At 39.0% G+C, this 24496-nt stretch overlaps 1 long non-coding RNA gene across 1 annotated transcript in view; it reads left to right on the top strand.

The window, feature by feature from the left end:
- LOC128907924 (uncharacterized) overlaps positions 1-23975 on the top strand; it is a 36488-nt gene extending 12513 nt beyond the window's left edge. Inside the window, exon 4 of the long non-coding RNA XR_008465796.1 lies at positions 23688-23975. This is a non-coding gene — a long non-coding RNA (uncharacterized LOC128907924). The remainder of the gene's footprint in view (positions 1-23687) is intronic.
- The last annotated feature ends 521 nt before the right edge of the window (positions 23976-24496 follow it).

The raw sequence follows: 24496 nt of genomic DNA, 5'->3' as shown, positions 1-24496 counted from the left end.
TGTCGGACAAAGAATTTCTTCAGCTTTCAGATCCATGTGTAACTCTTTAGTGCCCTCCCCTGTTCCAGTTTGGAAATGCCTGTGTCTCTTCGGGAAACTATGGTTAAGAAAATAGTATTGAGACTTTATTCCTAAAATGAATATTACTGTTGTCTGTTTTCTCTCCAAATTCAATATATTTGTTTCAGAAGTGGGAAACAGGGGTATTTAATTCATTTGGAGGAAGAGAAATCAAAGAGCATTAAAGGAGTGCGCGCGTGCTGTCTTTCTATTTTGCACATTTTTTTCCGGTGCTCATAACGATAGTGGCTTCTTGGTGAAATATGTCAGAGGATGACAAGTGGAAAAAAAGTTCGAGTTAATGGTAAAGGTCAGCACTCTCTAGGCCAGTCAGAAATTCTTCCATCTATCTGGGTCATTTAGCATTGAACATGCTGGGCATTTCACGTGGCTGCGAGAGAGGATGGGTATGCTATCTAAATCAATGCATTAATCAAAGAAAGAAGGAGCATAAAGGTGATGGAAGCTAGATGCAGGAGAATGAAGAAAAAGATCTATTGTGTTTGCAGATGCAGGAGGCTACCTCACCAGTACTTTAAGATGGCTTCACCAGCACTGTGGACAGGCAGGGCACCATCTCTGCTGAGGGTCTGTGCCTGCATGCCACTGGGCGTCAGTCCCATGCAAGGGCAAGACGGTGTGATGCACAGTCAAGAGACTCAGATTTCCTTAGACTTTTGGGAGAGGTCGTCCGAGCTAGCTGTGGTCCTTGGTTGCAAAAGGATTATCACTTCACATCTTTGGACCAGTACTTGAATAGTATTGACCTACACAACATCCATCTGATTTCCTTCCTAGTAAAGAACAATTTCCCCATGTGTTACTCTCTCCTCTGCCTGTCACATCCTCCCTACAGGAAGTGGAATTCACTGATAAATTAAGCTGCCACATTCTGGTCTGTCCTTTCTCCTTGATAATACGTTAAGTTCATAACTTTAATGAGCATTGTAACCAACACTGATATGAGAAGTATCAGTATAAGGAGCATGAAGGGTTTTGTTTGTTTGTTTGTTTATTTTATTTTGTCTCTTTCTTATTTCATTATAATTTTCTGGGATAATTCTGTGATTGTAAGTATCTGAGACAGAGAGAAATTTAAGTCCTGCTTTCCACTAGTTTGCTTCTGACATGCAATGTGTGCTAAAATAAGAATCTGTCCATCTGTCTTCCATTGGTACACAGGTACTTTTTGCATGACTAAAATTGGATCTTATATCCCGCAAGACATTTATATGGGTTAGCTTGTCTTAATATGCTTTAAAGACAAGTAAATGGAAGAAAGACAGACAGTAACTAGAATATATAGGTCAAAGATTTCTTCATCCTTCAGATAATCCAGTTATTTTAAAAAGAAGCAGAAAGTAATCCTAAAAGCTGAGCTTATCCAAATCAATTATAAACATTGCTTCAAAATCCCTCATGGATTTTATTTTATATTTCAAAATATTTTTGTAAATACTCCATATCTTGGTTAAAGAAAAATACAACAAAAATACATAGCTTGTTTGTTGGCTATTGGAAGTGAATGTTTTCAAATGGTGATTTGAAAACGTTCTGTTTCCAAGTATGTGGATTGACTGTGCCAAGCCTGAACTGAAGATTTGCAGCATTTGTCAGAACATCCAAAACAACCAGGAGCTAGTTTATGTTTTGGCATTGAGTATATCACGACCATCTCTACAGGTGAATCTGTGCAGAGTTCACTTCAAGATCAAGGGTTCAAGATAGTCACACACCCTGCAGACATACTCACAGACATCTAGACAGATGTCTGCCCATAGTAGTTCAAAACTAGAAGGAACAGCGGGTTCCCTTCTCAGATAAGCCTAGTTAGGAAAGGTGGTTTTAGTTGTTTGTTTGCTTTTATTACAGAACAAAGAAAACAGTATTCCAGCGATGCAGCATGAAAGACAAGTAATATCATGTTCCAAGGTTTGGCCAAGCATGAATCAATACTGTTGTATATTTTATGACATTTACCCATTGACAGGGTTTCCAAAGACAGCACTGCCACTGAGCTCGCCTTCCTCCTGCACCCGCCTTGTCCGGTTGTGCTGTCTGCCTGTGGCCGCTCTGAGTCAATTCCTTTTTATCACCACACCACCGTGAAGCTGAAGCACTCAAACATATGAGAACTATTATGCTGCTGTTTCTTTATCTCCAAAGACCAGGATAATTTATCTGCCCTTTTGCTGAAGATAAATGTTGGGACACAGGGCAGTATACGGCTGCTGTTCGCAGCAATGAGAAGTTTGTAGCTGTTGCTAAGAATTCAAAACCAAGGTGTTGTTCTAGTTGGCTAAATGTCATTAAAAAGCTTCTGGGTTTAACAATAGGTCTTTGTGAGGGATAAAGGTAAGAAATGTTTATGCCTCTAGGTATTCAGAGAGATGAAATGAAAACAGCTTCCATCTAAAATAAAGACACAGCACGAATGGGTTTTGCTATGTGGTGGTTTTCAGACTGAAATAGCTGAGAGAAAAGTCTACAAGAGGCAATTAGAAACAGGCATGGGTGAAAATGGAGCGAGAATTTTTGGTCTAAGTGTTGTTCAGAAAGGGGAGTTGACCTGTGTGCTGAGAAACCTGCCCTTGCTGTTTCATTTCTCTTGCATTCAGGAAAGGTGACTTTGAACACTCTTTATAATAAGCTAATTTGTATCTAAGATATGGTGGACTCTGGCTGTTTACCTCCATTTGAAATAACTTACAAGACCCCATATTCTTGGCTACCTACTGAGGTCAAAAAGAGGTAACATCATCTTTTCTTTGGAATAGAGAGGTTGGTAATAATGCTGCACTTATCATGAAATACTATGAATTGGATAGTATTAGAGTGTTCCTTACTGAGCTGGAGAGAGTTTCTGTATCACAGGCTAAGTGGGTGGCAAGCAGCAAACAAGTCCGTTGCCCGTGCCTCGCTAGAGACTCGGCACATAGCAATCAGAATCATCATGGCAGGGGAGTTAGAAGTATCTGGTCTTTAAGGTCCCTTCCAACTTTAACCATGCTATTATTCTATGATCACTATTATCCTTTCTGATTCCAACTGAAAGTAGGAAAGATTAAAAAAAGTCCCAGGAGATGACTACAGTGTATTCTAAAGAAGTGTAGAAAATACTGTTGATTTCTAAGTGTGCAAATATCCTGCTGTTATGATTTACAAATTAGATTCCTGACTTCTGCTGGGAGCAGGCATGTTTCCAGCCGTAGGGTTCTTAGACAGGTTATCTCACTTCTACAATCTCTTTGAATTTCTGTCAGGAACAAGTTTTCAAATCGTAGTTGATTTATATCGGCAAAATACAGTTTTACTTTCTTTTCCAGCATGAAGTACTTTTGACTTGTTGAATTGCAGCTTGAAGCTAGGAAATTTCATACAGGCTCTTAAATAAGTCTAATTTAATGATGTTCCAGCAGTGGCTGTGAAAGGGCAAGGCTCTATCAGTTGCTAAATTTCTCTGCTTTGCTGAGATTTTTGCTTCCCTAAAAAGGAAACATTATTTTTGAACCATGTGCTTGGAAAAACCCAGTCTTGGTTTCACGAGGCAGAAGCCCCCAAAGATCTCTGATGACATTCAGATCCATGCTTGCCCTCAAATTTGGTCTATTTCCCGTTCATCACTTTTTACTTTTGTAGTTGACATCAGCTGAAACTGCCAGCTCTTTGGGATCTTCAGCTGCTCTTCCTTACAAACCTGTAGAGCCTAATACCACTAACTTCGTTTCACCCTTCCTTTCCCAGGAAAGAAATTTCTTTACTTTTTCAGATGACGCTTCTGCTTGTCCTAGGCTATTGACTGATGGTATATTCAACAACATAAATATAGATTAAAAAAAGATTAAAAAAAGAGTTCAAGCAAATATATCTATGTTGGAGCCTTTGAATTGGGGAACTGGAGTACATTTTACTCAGTGAAATGCACAGAATTCCCCATCTCCAAAGTATTTATTCTTAATTATTTAAGGTCCCATACCACAGGAATTTATTTATTCTCAAAACCTAAAAGCTGTATTTTATATCTAGCATGCTGTGAATGATACGGTGATTCAACTTTTCGGAATGAAAATTAAACATATTGAAAAAAATAATGCCACTGAAGGAAAAGGCGAATCAAGTCAGTCTGTAGAAGTGAAAGCCATCCATCTGGCCCTAGGGTTTGCTGAATGAGAAAAGTGGCCATTATTCTTTCTACTGACTCTTGGATGGTGGCAAATGCCCTGTGGAGGGGGCTACAGCAATGGCAATGGATCAACTGGCAGTGCCGAAGTAGACTCACCTGTGCTGCTGCACCGCGGCAAGACGTTGCTATCTAGGTAGAGAACATTGGTGTAAAGGTATGGCATGTAGACGCTCACATGCCCAAGTGTCGTGCCACTGAAGAACATTAGAACAACAGGCAGGTAGAGCGGGCTGCCAGAACTGAAGTGGCTCAGGTGGTGATTGGCACATTCATTGGATACAGCGAGGTTAAAATTAAACCATTTTAGCGCGATACAACCCAGAGCTCTTGCCAAATCACAAGAAGAATAAAATGCATGCTATCTTTTGGGCGCAAAAATGGCTGAAACCTTTAAGTCTTAAAAATATCTGCACCGTAAGAGGCATCTGAAGCCATCTAGTCATTTGCTAAGCTATTCATCAGTTCTATCATTTTTTGTGTCAGACCATAAGATGCTCTGGGTATTTTTCCTGGCTTTTCTGCAACAGACTCCTTATCTCTTAACACTAAATCGCTTCTCTGATCTCTTCTTCTGATTGCTTCTTTTATTTCCTGTAGTCGACCTTTTTCATCATCATCAAGTTTTGTCTTTGAGAGCGGTGGTTTCTCTCTTTCAAACAGTTAATTTCCTTGATGTGTTTTACTTTCTGTTGAATAGTTTTGGCCAGCATTTCTGGGGCTTGCTGAAATTTCCTCTCAGCCATATTTAGCAACATACTTCTATGTCTTTTTCTCTTCCTCTCTCTTTTTTGCTCTAAATTTGGCCATAAAACTTCATTATTCTTCCTTTGATTCCCTAATTCTTTCATCCATCAGCTGATCAAGGATTTCTTGAGATCTCTGAAGCTGTTTTTCCACAAGAAGTCTCTTGCTAAAGCTCATCAACTCTGACCTGCTGATTAACTCATTTCGGGTGTCTGTATCTTGTCTTTTTATACTGGACTTGGTCTTTTTATACCTTTTCCTTTTCCTTTTCCTTTTCCTTTTCCTTTTCCTTTTCCTTTTCCTTTCCTTCCATTTTCTCAAAAGCCCATGAAACCTTGTGTCTGAGCAGATTATGGTTCAAGTCTGTAGTATCCTTCTCCATGATCCGCTTCCCTCTCAGCTGTTTTTCGTGAAAATGTTTCCTGTACTCACCTTAGAGCTTTGATCTTTCAAGTTTTCCCTTGCACTTGGTTTGTTCCTCCTGCACCTGTGTCTGCTATCTTTTCCCTCACAACATCATTTCTTTTGGCCTGGCCTCCAGAAGACGCTCCCCATCCAGCCATCGCCTTCCCTTCATGCCACCTCTCCAGGCTTTCTGTCAGCAGCTGACACCTTTCTTTCTCCACTTGGGGTTTGAGTTTCTTATCCTGCCTTCTCTCCACATCCCAAACTCTGGAGGCCTGCAGATGCAACCTCCATGGGAAGGTCCATGAGAGCCTCACCCAGAGCTGAGGCCCTAGTTGGGTGGGTGGGAAGATCCCCGTCGCGGAGGAGCACTGCCGCCCTTGCAGTGGTAGGCATGAGGGAGAACCCCACTCTGCCCTCCACCCCATCTTGTGTGGAGGCCGGTGCTGTCTGAGCTGGTCACCAGGCCCATGGGATGCAACTCGCTGCGGGGACGGGACAGCTGGGCTAGGACTCCTGTACAGCTCAGGGGTGTGTGCCACAGGTGGTACCGTGCTGTTGGCATTTCACAGGCCTGCTGCTGTAAGGTCCAGAGCATTTTACTAGTGCTACAACCCTCCCCCTCCTCTTTGTTTAAAAAGGAAAGAGCAGGGTTAAGTTATTTAGGATAGTAAGGACCATCCTGTAGTAAGCGTAGTCAATACTAAGGACAATCTTAATATGGCGCATTTCTTTTAGAGATACCAGTTGAGGTGAGGTTTGTTTTACAGCAACCACCCCAAGGAGTCCACCCAAAGCGTTATAGGAAAACCTGTTTGTGAGGAGCTTGGGCCTAGCGTTAGTCACGGCTCTGAATGTGGGTGGTGCTTAAGTCCAATGACTTAAGGACCTGAAGAGGAATTTATGATCTTAAATCCTTTTGTGAATACAGCCTCTAGTTCTGCCAGTGTGATGAACACTTCTTCCAACAAGGAGCTCTCGGACCACCTGATGAGAAAGCTCACCAGATAGCTCAGCCCTGTACCACAGAAGGCCAGCTGGCTTCTTTGTTCACTTTGGAGTCATGCTAGAGAGCAGAGTGCTAGGGGGTCATGTTCTTGGGGGCTAGTACCATTAAAAGAGATTGCTGGGATTTAAATCAGCTGAAGCTCTTTTTAATCTCAGCATGTGCATTAGGCAGTACAATGAGGAGTACTAATCCACCCTGGATGTTAAGAAGATGTAGATTGCTGTGACTATGTCTTTAATCAAAAATTAAGAGGCATAGCCTTCTCAGAGAAAGTTTTCTTTTAAAACCCCACTGAAATAAACTGTATTTTTGCCAGTCCCATAGACGACTTTTAACTGACTTTAGAAACAGTAAGTGCTTTATATTTATTTTCAATATTGTTGTAATGTAGGGGTTATAGTCAGTTTCTTGTAATCTGAAAATCAATATATTGTATAAATTTTCTTCAATGTATTAACTTTATTTCCTAGCTTTTTCAACCTAAGTACTGTTTCGTGGCTGAGAATGCTCCACTCGGCATTTTCTTAAACCCGTTTTCAACAATGGATAAGTGCTGCATAGTCTCTTTGAAGCTTTTGTCTGAGTTTTCTTAGGTAATACTCCATTCTTTAAAATGTCCCTCAGAGATCTTGCTTATTTCAGTACTCTGATACAGTCACTTTGCACATGCATTTTCTTTAAATATGAAAATAACTCCCTAAACCTTTGAATGAACAATAATGGAAGGTCATCGCCTGCCTTATGTATGTCTGCCTCTCTCCTGTATTGCAACAGATAGAATGTTTCATAATAAAAAGGGTTCTTATCCTCCTTTATAGTGACAGAGATAATTCAGTCCTGGGATTAGTATTTAAGCAGCTGCTAAACATAATATATACTTCAGAGCACAGAGCACATGGAGAATGATGCAAATGAAAGCAGACGGCCTTCTCAAACTATTTGTCTCTGACTTCATAAAATTACTTACGGAAATGCAATGTATGGAGAAAAATTACAGTTGTGTCATGTAAAAATCATGCTGATGGAATCAAGGGCAAGAAAACACAATCCTACTAATCAAAATACTGTAAGCATGTTGAAAATTGGTGCATCTTTATACTTAAACAGCAGCATTCCTTGTGGAAAAACAATTTCAATTAACCCCCCCGCCCCAAATCAACGTATTGAAGATATTTCAATAATATTAATATTGTTTCTAAGGTCCTTGCACATCTCTGTGATGTAAAAAAAATACAGTCAGTTTAATTTTAGAGATGAGGAACTGAAGAGCACAAATGGGAACATGGCAAATCTCTGTTGAGCAAACAATTGAACCTGTCTTTGCTGACAGGTTACCACCGATCTGCCATGCCTCTCTGATACGCTGTCTGCATATGCATGTATTTGTAGCATAGTTTTGACATATATTGACATAACTGCACTTGGAGGTACTTACCATGCAAGTGGATTACATTATCAGCGATGGCTCTTACCCAGAATTGTACTGTACTTAGCCTCCGTTTTTTTCACGTTGTGACGTGTGGTGGGGAAATTGGCCTTAAGAATGACTTAAGCTGTACGTAGTTTCTTTTGCACAATATTTTTGTCTGAAATATTGAAGGATCAGCATTTTGCTGAGGAAGGACCTTTAAAAAAAGGGTGAACATCAGCTGCTTGGCCCCTCACATAATTTAGAGTAATCAGCTTCGGAGAGGATGCTGGACTGACACAGAGTGACTTCTGGCCGTTCGTGAGAGAGCACAAAAGCTCCTCTGAACCTTTCTTTCTTTAGCCAGGACATATGCTCCACTGATGCTCCCAGATATTTCTTTGAGAGTTTGTGTGCTGTATCCTTTCAGTAAACTTACAGCCCTACATAAAATAGGCAAGAACTGTTATTTGGAGGTGTTTTTATTAACAGGAATATATAATTCACATAATAGTAGCATTCTTTAAGGCATGTAAAAGTGCCACTGTGTTGTCTATTTAGTCTCTTAGAGTATAAAGAGGAAATGGTCTTATGCTAGTGATCAAAACATGCTTAAAAGTTCATCAAACTGCTGTCTTTGTAGTCTTCTATTTTGTGGGCGTGTTGCCGGATTTTTGAGATGCAGAATAATTGGTGCAGTCAGCCATACAATCAGTCCTTAGGTATTTGAATACTGAAATAGCTGTATGAATAAAGTAGCAGTAAATATAACAGCCAAAGCCAAATATTTTATGGCATTTCCCTCCTTGTACCCAGCACATCTATGTGACTAGGGAGATCCAGCTTTCCTCTCACCTGCCCATGGGTTGCAGCAGTTCAAATAAATTTGTTACTAAGCAGCATTAGTAATATATACCTATGAGAGCTAAAAGAGAAGTGGTTTATTGTTTCCCACTGTCATTGCTTCTTACTCCTGCAGTTTAGCTGCAGCCTTTGGCTGATGACGTTAGGTGTTTGTTCTGCAGGATCTGCAACAGAGATGTGGGGTTGCTGCTTTGGGTTAAATTTAACTCGCCATGAAACTTCATTACAAAACCAGGCCACAGTAAGAACACAGCTTTCATGATGCAGTTAGCTATAGACAGTGGGACTAAAGGAGATAAATGAATTAAGGACACTGGAATACTTTTTTCCTTTTCTTGAGGAAATAAATTAAGCGTGTGAAACAATGACTGTCTGTTACAGGAAAAGCTGGAGGTGAAAGGTTTCCAGCCTTCTGACCAGGACAGAAGTTCAGGGTGGATTGCTTGTGTCATGTAGTATACAGCAGATAACTGCAAGCATAATGTAAGAAAACATGTATTTGACAACCTTATATTAAAACTAAATAGACGGTTCTTCAGCCGGTGTAGAGAGGTGTCTATCTATTGATTCTGATAAAGATTTACTGGTTTACATGTGGCTTGTCCTGAGAAAATGTTTCTTTGATTATCACTGGGTGGTAGGAGATTTTACACACAGACATGGAGCTGATCAATAGAATAAATATTTAACCTGCCTCAGAATATTTGCAGCCTGGATGTTGGTTCAACTTATGCCAGAGAAAAAGCTAGCTTCAGGGTTCAGATCCTGGTGTCTGAGAGGTTTGCGTCTGCTATTATAATGGCAGACACTTGAAAGCTGTCCTATGTTAGCCTGTCTGCTGAAAGAGATGATGCCCACCAGAGCAAAGTGAAGCTTTTGCCCCTTAATGGGAAACAGGTATGAACTGTGATAGCAAATGCTCTTATTGCTGATGCTTACATTTGTTTCAATTAACTCAATGTGCCGAAAAGGATCACAATTTTGCAAGAAAAGGTTGAAGGGTTTATGGACCAGGAATTCCTGTTTTCTAGTCTGAGCAGCTCAGCCCACGTGGGCTTTGCCACCGTACCCACCTTTTTCCCATTAAAGCTGCTCCATGGAAGCAGGAGGCATTCTTTAGGGAGTCCAGTAGAGTGCACTAAGAGGCTATTACACATGCAGCTGCTGGGAAATTGCACTGAGATCAAACGACTTAAGGATTAATTTGTTTCTGCTGGTTTTTCTTTTAAAGTTGACTATATTAATTTGGGAAACAACAGTACCTTTTATGAATGATCAAAGCTGTCATGTAAGAAATTGCAGGGAACTTAACATATTCAAGCTATCACTGTGCTGGGTTGGACCGCTTTCCTAGGAGAGGTGCTTTAAATACAATTTCATTTTGAGAACACCCTACGATTGCAGCAGAATCATTCATAACATGATTGAGGTCAGCGATTTTATCTCAAAGTAGGTCCTGCTAATCACTGGGTTTCATGTGTTATTGGTTGTGAGGAAGACTAATTACGTTTCCACCCCGTGAAGGGACCGGTTAACACAAAGAAATCTCATCTCCTTTTGTGATGTGCTCAGCCCAGCAGTTACTTTTGTTCTAAATTGGGCCTGGCAGCCTCTAGGGTGAATGATTGACATGTCAATGTGCTAACAGAAGCCAGAACCAATTCTCTTGTCTGACACCTCCTTTCCTCCTCCGAATATTAATGACGAGTGACCCAGCTGAATGAATGAAAAGTGCACACGTCCCTCGTGGGTCCGTGCAGATGCTCAGAGATGACAGCAGGACTTGCCCAGGAGAGGACACAAAACCATAAAGCCATCTGGTATTATGTAGTGAGCTTAATCTGTTCATTGACTTGGCCAAATGCTTGGTAAATCAAAACTCGACAGGAAAGGATTCATAATATTTATGCTTAAAATACAGTCAAAACATCACAGAGAAAAAATAGGAATCCTAGATGATTTCCTAGAGAAACACAAGAAGCACAGCTCAGATTTTGAGCTGGCAGGATGGGTGAGGAAAATATAAAACTGTTTTAGTTAAATAAGAGTCACAAATGAGTAATTTGCTTTAATAGTGCCTTCAGTTACCCTGTAATTGGTTTCAAATAACATAGGGTATTGATGATCACCACAGGCTTTTATAGGACTTTTTAGTACTTTAGCACAAAACATCCAAATGAGGCAGCTTTGGAAGCCATTGCTGTCACTTGTTATTTATCAGTTCGTAATTAAGATTTGGTAGAAACAAAATCTTCTGCTTTTTCTTAGTCTGGATTATGTAATATTTAGTGTTTAGCAGATTTATTATATTTAGCAGGTAGTATTAAGCGGGTAGTCAGACTGTTAAGACTAGGTGATATAAGGCATAATCAGGGATCAGATTTCTTTATTTGATCACGTCAATTTTATTTGTTCCTTCAATGAAATAGATTCCCTTTGACAGTGTACTATTAAAGATTTCTGGCTTAAATGTGTCTAGTATCTCAGTCAGCAATTCTGCCACAAAATGCAACCAGAAAAAATCCATACCAATGTGCAACAGACTATTTCTCATTGGGAGGTCCAGATCCAGTTCAAAGAGAAAAAATATCTTTTCTCACTACGTTTTGCATATTGTATCTTTTATCTCCACTACAGTAAAAATACAACCTATTTTCACCTTTAGTGCCTTTCTCTTCCTTTGAAGGTACTGTGGTTGAATACCTTTTGTATTTTCACAATATCCCAAAGATTGGCGATTCTTTCGCATCCCTACAGGGGACTCTTTTATTCATGCATTGAGCGACTTTTGCACTGATTACTGTAAACCTTTCCCCTAGCCACCTTTTCTATTTTCTTCTATACCATATGGCAGCTCAGTCAGATTTACCTGGTTGCTGCAAAATCATTTTATCCTGCTCTTCAAATCCATTTGTGTTGCCCCACTTGATTACCTAATTATATTATTTCCTGTCTTCCATATTCCTTCCTGTTACCCCAAAGGCCCTTTGCAGGTCATCTCCCTTTTATTTCTCAACTGTTGACGCTACGTTGCTCCCGTTTTCACTTTGCATGCCATACATCTCACCTAACTTTGCTGTCTAAGAGCTAAATGTCTAGTCTAAGCCAGGTGCTTAAGTTCCCCTGTGGTTAGTGGAGAGAAAGGATACCTTCAGAGCACATTTATTTCATCCCAGACTAAGATAGGTATCTAAATTAATTGAGATGAATTTCCCTCTGGGTATTCTTTCCATACACAGAGAGTCTAGACAACTAGTTTGGCTAATGCTTTACAAAGTAGGTAAAAAGAATCCCAGTTTTAATCAGTTTGCCCAGAGTTTTCCCAAGTACTGTATTCCCTTCTGCTTCAGCGGCTTCTTTCTCTGTACCTTACCCTCCTCCCTGGAATCCTTTTGATATTATTTTCTCTACTTAAGTGTGCTATTAAAATTTAGGTCTTCAAGAAAATATGTAAACTTTTATTGTAAAGACCCACTTAAAAAAATAAATTTGTTTCTAGGGTATTGCCCTCTTTCTCTGAGAGAGTGCCTTTCTGCTCATGTTACACATAGGGATTATTAAGGCAAGGGTGTTCAACCTTACAAAATAAACCAACATAATTTACAATATAAACCTGAATTACACCTGTTGCAAGAGCCCCACTGAGACGGGGTGTGCCTGATGGCCAGCCCCGTGATACACAGACTGATGATTCAGGCCTGAGGTGGCTATAAGTTATTTAGATGCAGCATCAGAAATGTGTTTTTTTTTTTTAAATTACCTGTCTGAACAGAACCCTTCCACTACATTACAGCAGTAAAATCAGTAATCAAAAAATGGCCTATAACATTTAGGTTTCTACTATTTTAGAACAAAACATCTGACAAACTAAATTGATAAAAATAGTAGTTTCGTTCTTTAATCTCGTATCTTACAAATAGCCAAGCAGTTAGTTTCTAAATATTTACAAAGAGAATCACTGTAGGATTAGACCAAATTCATCTGCAAGCATTTTTTTTATTTTTTTTTTATGTGCAAATAAAAACCTAAATCACAGTTGTGCCATAGGAATGTTTGTCCTATGTTATAGATTCATAATTATAGGTCCATAAAGAAAGTAGAGCCATACTTCACAGATTTATGACAACTCAATGATCAGTCTCACTGAAAAGCAAGGAAGGACTTTTCAGCTGTGGTTTGCTGTCTAGCAGGTTTTGAACTTCCAGCTTAAGTAAGGCAAGATGAGGAAATCTTTATATTCTAAAACAATCAATTAATTCCTTTGTTAACATAGGTTCTTTTTCCAGAATTAAAAATGTATCATAATTACCATATTCCAATGGACAAAGGAATTAACTCACTTCAGTAGAAATGTTTGCTTTCTCTTATGCATAGCAAATTCAGCTTTGAAACTCACAGAAAGAGCTTAATTTCTTCATAAAGTATTTGTATCTTCCCTACCTCAACTTACTAGACTCCTATCTTAATACCTGCCCTTCCATCAGTGCCTCAGACAAATCTCCGTAGATAATAATAGTTAGGTCTCCAGGGCCTGGATCTAGGAAGGCAATTACATTTTGCACTTGGAGGATTACATCTCTGCAAAACCATTTTACCAGACCATGCTGTATAAAGAAAGACTCTCTTTCATGTTTTAAATGCTTTATTTTGACTTTTTTTTTTTTTTTTTTTTTTTAACTGATGACAGTGAGCAGGTTCTCCTGTAGGCTGTGCCTCCACAACTTTCAGACAAGGTAGTACTGGTGCTGGAAACCGAATAGAGATCACTGAATTTTCTCACGCTCGCGCGGGTAGATTCTGCCTGTGAAAGAGCAGAGTAGGTCTGTGTACACATCAATTCTTCTGGCTACGCTACACTCAAAAAGGAAAACCAAACAAAAAACCTGGCAGGAGAACAAAGTTCAATCATCAGGGAAAGCTTTTATCACAACAGAAATTCCAGGCGCCTCCAACAAAGAGAGATGGTATTAAATTAGTGCCCAATTATTGAAGGCCCGTCTGCATAATTCCCATATTGAGTGCTAAGAGAATTTGTCCTATTAGGATTAGTTTTAGCAGGGTGGGAGTGGGGAGAGGACAAGTTTCCAGCTGCCAGGGCCCAAGCAGAGAAACTGTGCCGATGGGATAGGTCTCGGCTGAATAGCAGGGGGCATGTTGAACTGTGATGGATTCATTTACACCATGGGATGCAGTCCACTTAATCTGTATCTCTGTGATGTTTAGGATAGGGTGTTAGGTTGTTTACTGTCCATTGTCAGGGGAGGAAAAAAATACCTGTTGCAGCGAGCCAAAGAAGTGCCCCTCAGAATGGAATTAACGCAGTTTCAAATGGTCTGAACCACCAGAGAATGGTTTCCTCTTCTGCTAAATGAGATCTTGATTTGAACTACTAAATTTGGTCTACTAAGTGAGCTCCTCACACAAATGACTGCGGGACCAGCAGGAGCAGTACAGGAACGCAGTTTGGGCCACAGCTCTTCATGTCTGCTCACACTGAACTTTTTGAGACCCATGGGAAGCCTTCCTATGCCACCTGTATACTCATGGCTCTCAGGAAGATGCCTACTCAGTGGCATCTGCAAGAGAATAGAGGGTCTGTATGTGCCATGCCTATAGAAAAGGGAGTCATGACAAATCCACTCAAATACGGGTACAGAGAAAAAGGAAAGACAGAATGAACAAGTATACATTATACATGCCAGAGAGAAATGCTTTCTTCCATGCAATTTTCTGCTCCTTAGTAAATATTAATTAGGTTTTGCAGTCTGGGGCCCTTTCAGGATTCAAATGAATACATTAGCTATTGACAGCTATGAACAGACTAACTGGAGCTATAAATAAAAATAATTTATTTACTGGCATGATGAAGGCTGGAAACCTTCAATGAAAGACAGCAATTAAAGGGACACAGGAGTAAAACCAACGAAGAGGGGAGGAAAGAAGAAATATTACTTAAAACCCCCCCTGCTTTTTACTCTATTTTTTAAAAGGAGTGAACACGAATGATAAAAAAATCTAGCATGGATTTAAGGTTAGGGATCAAAGGGAGATAAGGAGCTTAAGCCCGTTGCATTAGCACCGACTGGTGCTGCGCATATGCTCCTGTGGCATCTGATGTAGCCAAGCTTGTGTAACCGCACAGTAGACCCAGCTACCAGCAAGGAAAAGGAAAGCAATCCATTTCTCAGCTGGGCACACCACAGACTCTGGCTTTCCAGTTTGTCCTACAGGTTACGCAAAACTAATGAGAGCTCACCAGTGACTTGATTAGATAGAAGGCCAAGCATCGTCCTTTTCCTGGCAGAATTAACCTTTCTACCGAGGAAGCGGTCCTGTCTTAGTTTACCTAGGTGGCTTGCTTTTATTTGCAACTGAATTAAAATCAGTCCAAGAACCACTGTGAAAGCATATTATTTCGAATATTTAATTTCTGTTTATTTCTAAGTACCAGGAGTCATGCTTCAACCAAAAAAACCTCCAAATCCTACATAAGCACTGAACAAAAATTGTTATAAAAACACTCTTTTGGTTAAACTGGTGCAATTTGGGAACAGATAGGGTCTGATTCAAGGGAGGGATGTCTCAATATCTAGTGTCCTCATGCCTTCAAAATTCTTAACAATGAATTCCTGAGAATAGGAGTTCTGCTTTAGTAATGTTTATAGGAGCAGGCTCTGGGTTTCTCTGCTGACTGTGCTAACGAGAGTGTCAGCTGTGATTTTGGTTCTTGTGATATGGATTAGATCCAAGCTGAGTTTGATTTTTTTCCAAGTCAATTATGAATTATCTGACAACCAAAGCAGCCAAATGAAATTGCTCTGAACTTGAAAAAGAAATTAAATTGCTTGTATACTTAAGAAAGAAGAGAATCTTGCTATTTTTAAGAGGCAGGAAACAAATTTATTTTGTGGTTCTGGTTATTCATAATAAGATGCTCAGATATTATGGTGAAGAAGGGTCAGTTAGATAAAGAGAAACGGAAGCAGAGAGGAAGAAAATAAGCAGTTGAAACTTTCATAGGCCAATTATTGTGTAGCATTTCAAGCTATGTACTACAAGCATGTTTCCTTAAAACCCAACCCAACAAACCATCACCTGTCTGAAAGTGGTGTCTCGGGGCCGTGTGGTATGAAAGAACTGAGTAGTTTGGGTTTACCATAGAAGCATAAGGCAACTTCAGAGTCTTTCCCAGCTCTGTGGCACTCTGCTTTCCTACCCCAGGTTTTACTATCAGTAGCACTGGAATAAATAATGTGTAAAGCTTAATGTTACCAGATTTGAGCACGTGCATCTCTGACTAAAGTAATTTTAATCTCACCTAGCTACATCAGTAGAATGAGATGAAACAACAACAGATATGCCTTCATCCTATCTATAGTACAACTTTCATTATCTGCAGCTATGCTACCGCAAAGCAGGGGAAATAAGCTACAGTACTTTCTATTCTGAACATGGGCTAAGTGACTGAAAACTGTGTTGAGAGATCAGTAGATGAATTACATCGTGTCAACAATTTTTTTTACATCCACAGAGATAAAGATCCATTTGTAGCAAGAGCTAAGCATAACTGATGATCCATCCCAGCTGAAGGTAGTGACAAAATGCCCTTCGATTTTAATGGGGTAAAATTTTTACCTCAGGTGCTTTTAATGAATTTGTTTTGGTTTTGCTCTTTCAATGGAAACAAAAATATGAGGGAAACAAACTATATTCCGTCTGCAGTTTAATTTATGAATCCATTGCATCTACTGTATCTTCATTTTATTTCCTTCATATGATACGTATAAGCAGAGTTTTATTGATCTTCTTTTTATCATTCTCTCTGTATTTTCCTGGGAATAGATCTGCTTCTAAATCAGGCAGATATTTCAACTGTCATAAATTATTTAATGATTTTTCCAATCCTTGTGTCTTGAAATAATTCTGAAAAAAGATTTATATGTCCATTAGTACAGTATTGTTTGCTCAGTGGCAAAGGTAAAGTTTAAATAATGCAAGTGTGGCAGAATATTAAGAGATTTTTAAAGCTGTAATTTGTCGTAAGTTGAATTACTAAAATGTTATTTTATAAAGCCATATTTATTATAATTCCCCTCACCCCCTTGTGTATTCGGCTATGCTACACATTTTCCCCGTCATTTGTTATACACGAAATGTCATCAAAGTTTATTACTACTTAAATTTTTGTTTTATTATCAAGAAAATATTACTCTATTTCACTTCAGGCCTTCATTAGCCACCTTTTCTTCTCATCAGACTCAGTATTAATGGGAAAATTTCCTAATATTAAAATAAAGGGATTTTGAGCTATTGAACAGTTTATGTCACTTGAAATAGATAGAAAATACAGTTAGGAAGGCTGCATTAAGCTAAATCACCCCTGTCCACAGTATGCTTCCTACTAATAGCTACTCATTTACAAATTCATTCTGTGCATTAAAGAAGAACTAATTATGCCAGTAATATCCAGGTAAAGTTGCCAAGATTATGGCAGTGATCATGCTATTAGAAGAGAGGGAGGCAGTACAGACCAGAAGCAGCAGCACTGACTGATGTGCACATAACCAACTTTTTCTTCAGCATAGCATGTTGTAAAGAAAAGCCAGTTTTCACAGCCCAAATCCCAATCAATTCCATAATTAAAAGGGATTTTATGTCTTGGTCATTCAAGACACTCCTTTGATTTCTCTGGAGAATAAAAGGTTTGAGAATGACAGAAATTTTGCCTATTTCAAAAAGATAAGAAATCTATATGAGGTGGGATTAAATACTAATTTACAATTTGTGGATTGTTTGTATTTTAAGGGAACTGAGAGAGTCCATAAATAAAGATGGATCCCTGTTGGGATAAACTTTTTTTATTTTGTCTTTAATGTCATCAGTTCATAGTCTCTTTCACAGTGAGAGCTTCTGAGAGACAGTAAAACAAGGCATGAAGTCTCTCACGTATCCATTCTGTTTGGGGATAATGAACTTTGCAGCACACCTTGTAAGTTTTTCTTTGGAGTCCCTCAGTCCTGGTAATGTGATGAGCAATTTATACAAGATAAGATGATCCTACACGGGCTTGTGCTGTTTAGTCCTTGCTCTCCTGAGATGTTTGTGTAATGATTTTCAGCTGAACTTGTTCAGTGAACAAGTTTTTCCCACAGGCTGTAGGTCCCGTTGCACATGCTCTCTTCTCTCAAACCAAAAGGCAGATGGTAGCCAAAAAGATACCCTGAACAAGCAACCAAAGGCAGTGCCTGGCAACCTTCTCTGAGATCTATGGAGGATGAGGTAAGAGATGCTGTGAGTTGAAAGATCCCACCGTAAAAATTGTTTGGGTCCTAAAGGGAGCCTTAAAAGGCCTCTACAAACAGCAACCTGTCATTGCTGAGCAAAAGGAACCCAGAAGACACCGTGAGGACTCAGTAGCTGTTGCCCCTTGCCCTCTGGGCTGCACACAAGGAATCCTGGAGAGGCAGCTTGGACACTTGTGTCTTGCTGCCTGTGACTGTGCTGGTTTGAGAAGATGAGCAAGTGCAACCTGTAAGAGAATATCATTTCTCCTTCTATAAGGCCTCACCCTGAGTCTTGTTACATATTAATGTCCCACTTTGGCCCTAGCTGTTGGGTCTAGGGGGGCTCAGTTACCCCATTCTCTGAGGCATCTGTAACTTTTTTGAAACAAGACTGTTGAGGCAATCGTGAACATAACCTTGGCAAACAGTCCATGGAGAGGCAGTCACAAGGAGGTCTTGCCTCACAGCAATTTTGTATCTTTTCCTTAAATTTTGGGGTTTTTTTGGAACTGAATAGGGTGGTGGTTTTTTACCTTAAGATTTATAAAACCAACCCTCAAGCAGACAAGTACTAAGCAAATGAATGCGGAGTGTTAAAACTCAGTAAAGTTGGAAGCAACTGTAACAGGTATTTAGGTTCATTAGTGAGTACTATCACTACTGGGCAATGACAGATACTTGTTAGTTCATTTGCATGAGAAGCCTGTGGGTTTAAGCTTGATTCCAAAATTTTCTTGAAAGCTGCCACTTGTATTTTTAGCCCGCGTGGTGCTAAACAAGAGCCTGTACAGGATAACCTTTATAACTGACTAGACCATACACATTCCCTGAGTGAACATTAATTGGAATATCCCGAGTATACTTTTAGTTAGATCAAAGTCAATATCAAAGTTAGTAACAGCATGTTCTTCCTAATCAAAAAGTTTTTGTTTCAATTTAACCTCCCAAAATGTAGGTGAAATAGGTTCAGATCAGGATTTGTGGTGTTCTGCAACTGAAAACTTTCTTAGATAATGTAAGTCATATTTAATCAACGAATTAAAAAGACAAAATTAACTAGCAAAATATAATATGGTATAAGAATCAGCACCTCCATACCTTCAACAAAACTATTGATACTGTTTCTAATTCATTATCATTAAACAGTGAGTAATCTACAGAGCATGAAAATGAGTGCTATCAAAGACGTTTGTAAATGCATTTCAAATGCTGATAATGCAGTATGTAGAGGTTCTTGTTCATCACAAAATGCAGTTTATGTGGGCTATGCTCCATGGAAATTCTCTGTATCAGCAGCTGTGAAAGTCTAGTTTGAGTCAGCAACCAAAAAATCCATTTCACTGACCACAAAGAAAAACTTTTCCAAAGATGGGGCACAGGTTGATTTACATTCCCTACAGCTACATATATATATATATATATATATATGTATATATATAAACTGATTTCTTTTAGGAATCAGTACTAAAATAGAACTTCAAGGGAATAGTCAATAAAGTTGTAAAAGACTGTCTTTAAATAAACATTCTGGAATATAGGTAGTTTCTTTTGAATAACGAAAGGTTTGCATTGTCTCTGCCTCACCACATTTGCCTATTAGAGCATAAATCTCTAGAGGTTCAAAGCGCTCCTGAAAGATTTCAAAGCCGTGGACTAGCCATAGCACAAACAAGAAGGGGTGAGGGAGAGAAGGAAAGAAGGAAGAAAGGCACAGAGGAAGAAAAGAGGGACAGAAGGATGGATGGATGGATGGATGGATGGATGGATGGATGGATGCTTTTTCATAATCCACCAGGAAAGAACAAAACACATCTTAATCCTGCCATTTGCTCTTAGACTTTTCACTGGTCTTTCCTACCCAGTGCCCACTTTTTTCCAAACACGGTCAATCCTTTTTGCCTCATTGTTTCCCCATAAGCATGCAAATTTATCCAAACAAAGGTAGGACAAGGAACCTAGAGAATTTCTATATCTCTTGTTGCAGGAGTTGCTGTCTGAAGCCCTGTTACCAAGTCCAAGATTTACTCTCCCTCCCTGTCAGACAGTCTTGATTACCGAGTTAGAGAAATTGATTCATGAGGAAAGGTTAAGGAGCTAAATACAAATAGCTTGGCTGCATGATGACTAAGACAGATGGGAACATTATAATAGGCTGCAGAGTACTGTTGCACTGAGAAGGAAGGGCCTCTGGGGAAAGGCATGAAACATAATCTGGCTCGTTTTGCCTCTTCCAATTGTCACCAGAATCGTTATGGTGAAAGGGGAAGCAGGTGGCTGCTTTACATACTGTTTTGAATTTAAACAAGTCTCAGCAGAAGCACTTTGTCAGTTATGGGTTATCATAAGAGTGCAATATCTGCCCTGCTCCTTTAGATCAAAGCTCTATCCAGATGCTAATCCTGGCTCCTTCAACACCAGGAAGCAGATGCTGTGGAGCTGAGCAAATGTGCGGTGTTCCTTTCTTTGGTCTTCTCCCAAGCACTTTGTGGCACAGGGTTTTCTTTTATTAAGACCATTATATTTAACAACTACAAATTAAATTAGCCCTCCATTATTCATCTACTTTTAAGCCCATTAGTGATTTTGACATTGGGAGAAACTTTCCCAGTTTAGTTATGTGTGAAGTGCGACTGTTGTCTAATCAGTAGATTGTGTGTTCTTGGCTGTTGTGTTGAAAGATCTAATAGTTGTCTTTCCAGTTGTACAGACCTTGAATTTAGGCTTTATTTCACTTGCCTCTTTTCCAAGCTGAATAGTCGTGGTCTATGTGGTCTCTTCTCTTAGACTCTCCCCCTAAACATCCATTCCACACTTCTCGTTATCTTTGTTGCCTTTTTCAAGTCAACTATATATTTTCAAGAGATTTTAGCCAGGGTGCACTCAGTATTCAAGATGTGAGGCTGTCATGAACTGCGATCCTTTTGTTTGCGGATTTTTTGACTACTGCTGGGAAGAGATGACATGTTCTTAGTGCTATACTGTGACCCGGGATGTCTTTCCTACATAATGGTAGTAAATCATATTCTGTTTGTATCGGTGTGGTTATTTTGTCCCAGGTCTCTTACGTTGCGCACTGGATGTTGCAAATAGGTTATCCACTGTCCCAGTGTAGTAATATCTGCACGTGTGCAGCAGGGAAAAATAACTCTTCTACTTCTCTCCTACCACGTACAAAGAAAAAGGTTTTTCTTTCCTCCTCCAAAGTTAAGGTTACATGGACATGGTGAGTTTCAAAAGGGTAATTCTTGCCTTTGTCCAAGAGCGAAAGCCATGGGACTGCTGGACAGGCAAGAGTTCCTATTTTCTATATTCCTTCTCTGTGTGAAACAGCTTGCTGCATCCAGGAGCAGTTGTAATGGGAGAAAGAGGAAGGGAAGAGTGGAGGATTTACAGGGGTGGAAGAGAGGGAGAAAAGTAGTAGATTTACACAGAGGAAGATGACAAAGGGGACAAGACAAGACAGTTCACTGGAGCAATGCTTTCGGTAAAATACTCATAGGTTATTTTAGACCGTGTAGAACACATGCAGCATTGATAGGGTTAGAAGCTATTCAGTACAGATATAAAAGCAAAGTTCAATTAAACCCATGTACAAGTTGCCTGAGTTTACTAAGAGCTTTGTCAATAAGTGCACAGACCTTTCTTTTGTAATGAATATATCTTTAACCTACGGAGTGGCAAATATGATTTCTAAAATCTGTCTGATAAAGCCTCTTTGAAACTGAAAGCACTCCAAGTTCCATTTATGTCAATACCTTCCTAAACAAGCAGAACCTGTAGAAGAACATGTTCTCTCTAAAAATAAACCTTTTTTGTTCAAAGATATTGGCAAGATTAGAAGAATACAGGAATCTGAGAAAAAGTGCATTAGTATACATACATAGTTTGTGCTATTCAGTAGCTGTCATAGTATATTTAAAAACTGATGTTCAAGCAATTAACATATTAATGCTAACATCTCAAACTATAATTTAACTGAAGCTTTACAGCTGAGACACAATAAAGATAAGAAAATGTCAAGCACTCACTGTTCTTTAGGAAATGCAAAAGGGGGATGCAACTTGAACATGTCACAGTGCTCATTTCACTTTATAATATTCCAGAGGCTTTCCAGAAAAACCTCAAATACCTGTATTTTGATCGTTATGTATGTAAAAGAACATCTCCCATTGTTACCTTTGTGAGTTGCAAAACCACAGCTGTGTGAGAAAGGTTTCCCTAAGTAAACACAAAACACTGCCTAGTGTAATAATATGTGATGTGAAATTGTTCAGGAAAAGCACATTTCAAACGAAATCCTAAATATAAATTATGATTAGAAACAAAATCACTACATGTATATAAGCACTCACACAGACAAAATAATGCACTTACATTGATAGCATTACGGCGGACACTGTGTGTAACATTTTCAAAATTACTGACAAGCGACTCTGGGTAATTTTGTAAAAACTACTTTTCCTAATAGAAGCGCACCTTAACATTCATGAAACACATTATAAACATGGATTTTGTCTAAATATTTTGGCTTTCATTTTTTAATGGAAAAAAAAAAAACAGTGTAAAAGAGACATTTGTAACATAAAAAAATATCAACCTACCAAGCATTTAGTTGCAGAATATCAGCTACCACTTCTAACAAACTGCTTTCTCTAAGTCTGTTTTCCTGTAATCAAATTACAAATGGAGGCAATGTTTTTTTCATAATATGTCATTTGATTCAGACAAAGAGATCCACTGTAATTTGATATGCTCTTAAATTCTGAGCTTTCTTCCACTATCTGGCCTAGTGGGGGAAAAGACAAGTGTAGCATCAATTCCATCATTTCTAGATTTATTCGTTGTTCCGACAGAAATTTACCTCTACAGACCTGGATATCTTTAGTATTATGATTTTGATTTGGAACACTGAATTAAGACACTGATGAACGTGAAACATTTTCTAGCTTAAAGAAATGATTCATGAGCTATTTTTCTGTTTTGCTCTATAGAAGCAATTCCAGTCTCTCCTGGTTCACATACATATACAACATTGTGAAAAAAGACAGTTCAAATACTGCATGCAAATTCTTTCCTTTTGTAGTATATTATTTTAGGCATTCCTCATTTTCAGGATCCGTGGTCTTTGCGATAAAAGAAAAAGGCTAAATATTAATTTGTAACTTGCATTTTAAAATCACTTGCATTTTTATACAGCGTTTCAGAAGGAAGAACAGTGAAGCAGCCTTCTAATTACTGTCTTTCCCATTACTGAAACAACAAGAAACAATGAAATACAAGTGATATTGGGATACATTTGTGTATGCAATATCTATGAACGGCTTAACTTTTTAACTTTTCTGTTACTTCTTAAGTTTTTGCTAATTCTTTTCTGTATGATGGAATACCAGCCAATAAATGAGGTAGAAGGAATCAATTCTCCACCATATCACCACAATATTTTGTGTATTTAATTTTTGCTCTAAACAAAATGATGTGCTGTACTACTTCTTATCTTGTGCATCAGGTTTACAGTACTCATCTTTACAGCTATTTGTCATCTCTCATTTTGATTGACTAACCCCACAGTTACAGCCTCCATAACTTGTTTTTTTAAATTTACCTGCAAATATCTTGTGCTGCCCTTTCCCTTGGAATGATACCATTTTGGGGTATTTAGAATGTATCGGGATTTTGTAAAATTTTTTTTTCCAGATCCATCTGCAAAGCACCTTCATTGTTCTTTTTCAGGCTCTCCTTTGCAAATGGTGACTGCCAAAGCCTACAAAAAATGGATAAGCCACTGCCAGTCTAAGGGCCCTGCTTTTCCCATTGACCTTTGCATTGAAATGTTGAACACCTTTGAGAAGCTCAGAGCTTCAGCCTGACTGATGATGACAAATACAAATTAGTGTCAGAGCAAAGTGACTTTCCTTCTTTATGAATGAAACACACGATTGCAGTAAGAGCAAATGTTGGTGAATGTATTGGATCAGACTGAAAGAGTCAAGGGGAAGTACCTCGGAGCACTGCTTTTAAAGCCAGGCTGTTGGACGTGTTAAGTTTTCAGTGAAATCTGGGGAATTCAAACCAGAACATGCTGCTGGCATGCTGACCTGCAGGCTGGCTGAGCCGAATCACCCTTGAGCTCAGAGGGTCTCATTTAATAACTTGTAGCACTAACAAGCACTAGCTGTGACAAAAAGCATGTGGCTTTAATAAAAGACACTTATTCTTTCTAGGACCTTCTCATGCTTAAAGACTAGCACTGAAAAACTGAGCACTGTTTTCAGGGTCCAGCTTTACTCCAAGCAAGGCCGGGCAGATCCACTTTGGCTTAATGTGTGTCATTTTGGCTGCAGCGTCAGGAAGAGTAATTATTTTTGCTGCCATAAAAGCATCTCAATCAGCTCCCCTTTTCTGAGATAGAGAGAAGCAGATTTTGTCAAGTAAAGGGAAATTACTTGTCCGTGTTTACATGCACCATATTTTTTTCTGAGGCAATCAAAGAAGCACTTGCTAGGAACAAAAGTAATTACTGTTCACAATACCTAAAATAA

This window comes from Rissa tridactyla, chromosome 3 (assembly GCF_028500815.1).
Source record: "Rissa tridactyla isolate bRisTri1 chromosome 3, bRisTri1.patW.cur.20221130, whole genome shotgun sequence".
NCBI classification, from domain to species: Eukaryota; Metazoa; Chordata; class Aves; order Charadriiformes; family Laridae; genus Rissa; species Rissa tridactyla.
Note: the sequence above shows the minus strand (reverse complement) of the source record. Positions and strands in the feature narration are given on the sequence as shown.